At 39.5% G+C, this 7,445-nt stretch overlaps 1 long non-coding RNA gene across 1 annotated transcript in view; it reads right to left on the minus strand.

The window, feature by feature from the left end:
• The window catches only part of LOC113253016 (uncharacterized), a 106,469-nt gene that overhangs the window by 56,849 nt on the left and 42,175 nt on the right, over positions 1–7,445 (minus strand). The gene's annotated exons all lie outside the window — the stretch shown is intronic.

Genomic DNA, 7,445 nt, shown 5'->3' on the forward strand with positions numbered 1-7,445 from the left:
TCCTTGTTAATCACATAAGTCAATTCCTCAAGTTCACCACAAGACAGACATCTGTGCATAAGAAATCACCTCCCAATCTCACCAGAAAAAATAAAAGTAACTATGATATTTCCTAATATCCAGCTTTCATAAATGCATAAAAAATCCTTTCCTTTTCAATTTCTCTGTTAACTAGAAGAGTATTTATATAATAATGCAATACTGCCTTTAAACTTGGAATATAATTTGACATGTCAGTTGAATGTGTTAGGAAGCTGACTCTAAGTAAAATAATGTATGTAACAGCTTTGTGTAACCAGTAAAGACCATATCACAGTATGCTACTATATTACCGTTAGATAGACTAGTGACCAAATGACTCAATTATTCTGAGCACCTATCATATGCCAGGAATTTGGTTAGACACTTTACACGTATAAACCCTTTAGGAACACCTTAAAGTCTCAACTGCACAGATTTCTTGGACGTTCATATTTGCCTGAAATCCTCAACAAAAGGGGAAAAAAATTAAGTGACCCTCATTTGTCAAATGTGCAAGGGCAATATGTTTACCAATGGTGTGAATTTTACAAGAGGCTGTAAATGAAATGTCACTGTTCCATGGGCATGGACTGCTTCAATCAGTATCAGAACTATTAGGACAAACCATCTGACATTGCTGTCCGATGTCAAACTGGCATTTAGCAATCAATCATTGGCCAACTATTGGATTTTCGTATGGTTCAGCTTATACTATAATCAGGTAATTTCTTTTGGGCCAACCCATGCCATAAGTAGAAAACAAAGTAGAAAGTAAAGCACAGGATGTACATCTAAGACTGTCTTCTTTCATGTGGTTCATTTGCAAAGTAGAGACATCTCTCTAATGCTATTGCTACAAGGACTCTTACTGACAACTCTGAAACTTGACTGCCAAGAAAAAACTGAAATTTCATCATGAGCTACTGGTTAGAGTACCCTTGTCTGATAATTGCTCCCTCATCAGAGAAAAACTGACAGATAGTGTGACAGGATAAAAAAATCACCTCCACAGAAAAAAACATTTTTTGTTTGTTTCTTTAGCTGACTGAAAATGTACATGTGATTTTTCAGCTTACTGATTACACCTTCTTGGAACTGAAACTCTAAAAACCTAAAATGCAAAGACCTAAGGGTAAATGGTTATCTCATTGTTTAAAATCTGTTGCCAAAAAAGCTGACCTGACACAAAAAGCTAACTATGTTTATTTTCAAGATGTCTTATTTCATGTAATCAAATACCGAATGCATGGCCAATTCATGCCTCTGGCCTTAAGGCTAATTTTGTATCATGGCAGGATAATGGGATGAACATGTTCTCCAACAGTTATAGGGAAAAAATATATTGTTATCTGGGAGGGTTTTTTTTTTTTGAGATACTATATGTATCACATCTTAAATGACTTTATAAAATCTTGAATGGTCAGACAAGGGCCAGCAGAGTCAGGTAAAATTTATTTAATTCGGGCGCCTGGGTAGCGCAGTCGTTAAAACGTCTGCCTTCGGCTCAGGGCGTGATCCCGGCATTCCGGGATCGAGTCCCACATCGGGCTCCTCCGCTGGGAGCCTGCTTCTTCCTCTCCCACTCCCCCTGCTGTGTTCCCTCTCTCGCTGGCTGTCTCTCTGTCACATAAATAAATAAAATCTTTAAAAAAAATTTATTTAATTCACCAATTGCAAAATCCTCCAAGTGAATTATTTCCAAGTTTAAAAAAAAAAACCAACAAAAGAAAAACAGGAAATAAAAAATGGGTGAGTGGGGGGGAGGGGAATGGGCAAAATAGGTAAAAGGGAGCGAGCGATACGGGCTTCTAGTTACGGAATGAATAAGTCACAAGGATAAAAGGTACAGCACAGGGAATGCAGTCAATGGTATTGTAAGAGCATTGTCTGGTGACAGATGGTAGCTACCTTTGTGGTGAGCAGAGCATAATGCACCTGAAACTAATGTAACATTGTATGTCAACTATACTCAAATTAAAAAAGTGACATAGATTAGTGGTTATATTAGTACAAGACTTGAAAAATAGCATAGTACTAGACATAAAATAAACATTCAAAAAATTTTTTTTAAGATTTAATCTATTCATTATTCTTTTTGAGAGAAAGAGAGAGCACAAGTGGAGGGGAGAGGCAGAGGGAGAGGGAGAGGGAGAAGTAGACTCCCCACTGAGCAGGGAGCCCGATGCGGAACTCGATCCCAGGACCTGGAGATCATGACCGGAGCCAAAGGCAGACACCCAACCGACTGAGCCACCCAGGTGCCCCAACATTCAAAAATTTTAACAGCTATTACTATTACTACTACTATCACCATTACTATTACTATAATTATTATTATATGTACAGAATTGTCTTTGAAATGATAGTTCATTTTATTTTATTTTAATATATAAGGTCTTAATTTGGTTTCAGTTTCTTTAGTCAGGTCCAAACAATAAATAAAGATGCTTTATTTCTAAAAGCAAGAAATTATAAAATTAATCATGTATGAAACACATCACCTTATATGTTGCAACAGTCAATTTTCATAGCAGAATTTGTACAAAATTGGAATCTGAAAATCTGGATTTGCATGGGGGCTCTGTCACTAGTGCTAACTAAGGAAAAGTTGTTTAAAGACCATGAGCCTTAGTTTCCTTATCCACAAACAGTGCTAGTCTGTAGCAACAATAATAGCTAACCTTCAGAGTACGATGCTTCTTCCCTGCCAGCGACTTTTCTAAGAATTTTACATATATTAACTCAGCTACTAATACTTCATCTAGTGTCTAGCATTAACTTAGTGAAAAGGGAGATTATGTTGGTCCGTCTCCATGTGCCCTCCACCACTTGCACTTCCCTGCCAGGGAGCTGACCCCTATAGGTCAGTCACTGGGGCTCCACTGACACCAGATTTTCAGTTCAGATGGGGCGGGGGAGGGGGGGGAGGCATCAGGAAGTGATCGGAGGCTGGGAGGAGAGAAAGGCTGGGGCATTTCTTCTTCATTTCCTTCTTGATTTAGCAACCCTGTTCTAATCTGTATATGTTGTGGTGTGGGGGGTGGGGGTAAGGATGGGGTGTTCCGCAAGACCACAACTCCTGCTTGACAGCCTCTTTTTCACGGCTCTTCTCATGGGGTTCAGTAGAGGCCATGTTCTTCTCTAGCCTCCTATACCCCTTGGTAAGCACTTTATGCTGTTGGTTCCCCAACATCCCTCTTTTGTTTCCTTAAATCCCTTCCCACATCACAGTAAGGAGTTTCTTCATTGAAGTGTCTTGGTTTGAACCCTATGAGTGGAATGTTCTTTCTTGCTGGGACCCAGACTCTTAGAGGGATTTACTATTTTAGCATTTCAGTCAACTACTACTTGTTACTTGGTCTAGGGATATCTTAAACAGCGTTTTGTTTTGTTTCATTTCACTTTTAATGAATTGGTATGTTAGGAAATAGGATCTTGGATTTCAATTGTTTTAAAAAACTAAAAGTTTTCCTAATTTGAACTAGTTCATTTTTTTTTAAAACAAATCTTTCATTTGGCTCACATTTGAGGGAAAGGGTATAAGGGTATTTGGCATTTAATTAATTTATGTTTGAAGATTTTATTATTTATTTGTCAGAGAGAGAGAGAGCACAAGCAGGGGGAGCGGCAGGCAGAAGGAAAAGCAGGCTCCCCACTGAGCAAGGAGCCTGATGCAGGACTCACCCCAGGACCCTCGGACCATGACCTGAGCTGAAGGCAGACACGTAACCATCTGAGCTACCCAGACATCCCTGCGATTTAATTTAGTTCTAGAGTTCAACAAATTAGTCTGGTATATTCAGTTAAAGGCTCATGGTTTGGTCTGGTTCAGGTTCAAGCATAAAACCCTGGAAAAGGTGAGTTGAATTAACTGGTTTCTCTGAATGGGGCTAATGCACACTAATTATGGGGATGCATTCCTACAATGGTAGAAACTCAAGGTCATCCTAGTAATAAAACAAAGTTAGTGATTCTCACTTAAATGAATGGTTCATCAGCCAGTGGATTTCCCAGTATCTACAGTCTAGCTTCCTAAATAAAATCATGACAAACTGTGTACTCATGTTTTCTAAGTACTATTATGCCTCTCTTCTTTTTTTCTAAAGAATTCCCTTTTCAATTAGATCAGTATTTCTCAAAGTACGGGACCCAGACCATCACCTGGAATTTGCTAGATGTGCAAATTTTTGATCCCCACCCCAGATCTACTAAATTAGAAAACGTGGGGGTGGGACCAACAGTCTGTGTCTTAACAAGCCCTCTGATGATTCTAACTCCCAGTAAAGTTTGAGAACCACTGAATTAGATCATATATCCTATCTACTATTTCTATGTTGGAATTGGGCTCTACCCAAAGATCATGTTGATATTATTAGTTTCATGTGTGTGTGACAAGACGTCAGGGGCAACTGGTGAAGTGCCCAATGGGGTAAGTGACAGAGCTGGTGTTTGACCTGGGGCAATCTAACTCCAGAGCTTAGCTTACCCACCACGACACTACGATGCCTCCCTAAAGGCCACACGGAGGCAAGATATGAAGCAATACGACTCTCTGAGCAAAATCTGAGAAATAATATTCCTGCAAACTGTTTAACCCTCAAACATCCTCAATATGAGAATGCAATATATATTGTGAATAATATCTATTTGCTTCATTATTTTTATGCAGTAGAAAAGAGCAAGATGGAATTTTGTTAACATACATCTACATTTTCAAGCGCAAGTCTCTGGTTATCCTGTAACTTGATAAGTTTTTACATTTTTGCTACTGAAAGCCAGTTTCTTTGCTTAATGAAAACCAGGCAGAGCTGTACACACGGAGGACAGCTACAGTCTGTGATAAAGCCACGGACACTTAGTTCTAAGCATTCCAAATGTGTTTAATTGTATCTTCTGGCTTTCATAATTCTTTCTCTAGGACAATAGGTCTGTTTTAGTTATACATGTTTTTTGTTTTTGTTTTTGTTTTTCCCCTGGAGCCAGATCTCATAGCTTCCTGAGAAAAGCACAAAATGGACAGGAAAAGCATGGATGGGAGTAGGTGGGGTTGATTTCTAATCTAGGGATTCCCTTAGTCGGAAATGAATGATGTTCCACTACACAGGCACATCTTCAATCTCACAATGAATAATGTATAATGGTTTAGAGAAAGATATAATAAAAGATCCCTATGTTCCAGAGCCAGTAATTTGGGCGTTATGCTAGTTCCTCCCTCTCTCGCCCCCAAACACAATCTGTCACAAAGCCCTACCAATTCTAGCTGCCAAACCATTCTCAAACCTGCTTTTTCTTTTTCAGCCTCATTACAACTGCCTTAATTCAGGACCTACACTCTTCGCTGGCCTTCCTCTCTCCTGCTCACCTTTACCTTTTTGTCATGACACCTATACTTTTCTTAATGTCATGCTGTTTCCACATTTTCAATGTCACCTACAACCCCTCCAACACCCACTTGATTAAGTCATTAACAGGCATGCCTTCTACCTCTTCCTGTTGCTTGGAACAGGAATATTCCAGCCATGTGCTGTACAAACCAATCTGTTTCATACTTTCCAGGCTTTGCTTCCCAGCCATTTCCTCTACCTGGAATTCCCTTTCTCCTCCTCGGCCAAGAGAGAAATACATGGCATTTCTTTCAAAACCTAGCTCAAAGGGAGCTGTCTTAGTCCCAAGAGCAGGGACTTTTCTGTCCCTTGCCATCACTATGCCTTGTACATGATCTCACAGTTCATCACTGATTATTTTATTTTATTTCAAAGATTTTATTTATTTATTCGACAGAGATAGAGACAGCCAGCGAGAGAGGGAACACAAGCAGGGGGAGTAGGAGAGGAAGAAGCAGGCTCATAGCGGAAGAGCCTGATGTGGGGCTCGATCCCAGAACGCCGGGATCATGCCCTGAGCCGAAGGCAGACGCTTAACCGCTGTGCCACCCAGGCGCCCCATCACTGATTATTTTAGTTATTTACTTGTATGCCTTGTTCAATGAGGATTTCCAGACATTATACACAATGCCTAACATGGACTAGGAAACATAATTTAAGAATTGATTGCATTCCTCAATATTGTATAACAGTCTTTAGCTATGTTAAACAATATTGGGCATGCATACAACTTGTAAAATTTTTAACTTTCACACAAATATTTTCAAAAGTCAGATGCTTAGAGTTGAAACAGCGTTATTACCTCTGTCGCCTGTAGCATTTGCTCATTCTTTGTCTTCAGTTATGAAGTGCAAAAAACTGTTTCATCTGCCACAAAAATCTTCTTCCTATTGTTGCAGTTATAGTAGTACGGCATAAAGTAATCATAGAGAAAAGCTAGCTGGCCAACGTGTTTGCCTTATTCTACTCAAATCATGTGTTTTAGGTTTTAGTCCAGGTATGTCGAGGTGTGTCCAAGAAATCTGACTTTGTAAATGAACTTGAACTGACTCAATTATTAGGTGTAGCTATTAACCTCAACAGTCATAAAAGCTTGAGATACAAAACAAAATGCAAACATATTAATTAATTATAAAAGATATAGACATGTTTGGAGACCTTGATATTCCTCTCCACTCCTGCCTTAAATAGGAGGTAAAATTAGAAATCAGAGGGCCACTTGTTGAGCGTGGACTCATAGCGAAGGGAAACTGGCCAGACTTGTGAGACATTTCTTCCAGACAAAAAAAAAAAAAAAAAAAAAAGGCCAGCTGAAATATCCCTGACTTCACTGTAACAGAGTGCACTTACTCTCCAGGAGCTGGACACACTGAGTCTGGTAGAGTAAATGACTTTCTCCTGACCAGTGCAGGAGAAACACTACCAACTCTTCTGTTTGGGGAGATGAGTTTGGTTTTTCCCATTCCTAGATTCTTGCAGTCTGCTAACAATTTTGACTTGTTTTGTTTGTTTTGTTTCATTTTGTTTAGAGAGGGCATAATAAACAGTGACCTCAGAACTCCCCACCTCTCACCCTGACGTTCACTACTTGGCCTTTTGTCCTGGCCTGGCCTTGCTATCCTAGTTAGGATTTTCACTTCCTCTCAATCACCTTAAGGGTAGATCAGGGAATAAGGCAATCCCCCTGATGAGACTTGGATGGCTGCAGTTTTCTCAGGCATTCAGTTACAGTCCATCTCATCTATAGAACACAGGTCTTATCCTTCATATTTGTATACATTTTGATTTTCGTTCTTAGGCAATAGCATTCTGGAAGTACCTAACAGTAGTTCCCCAGATAGTGACTATACTCGACACATGATGGTCTTGACAACTACAGTCCCAAGATAACATTTTGAAAAGGAAGAGGCAAAATTAAACACAAAGAGCTGAATCTTTCTCATACTGACCCTTCAAAACATTTCTCTTTCTGCCTCGACTCAAAAGCAGAAGATGGGAGGTGACCTTCATAAAGTTATATTGGGTAGAAGAATTACTCAC

Source organism: Ursus arctos, unplaced genomic scaffold (assembly GCF_023065955.2).
Source record: "Ursus arctos isolate Adak ecotype North America unplaced genomic scaffold, UrsArc2.0 scaffold_6, whole genome shotgun sequence".
Lineage (NCBI taxonomy): Eukaryota > Metazoa > Chordata > Mammalia > Carnivora > Ursidae > Ursus > Ursus arctos.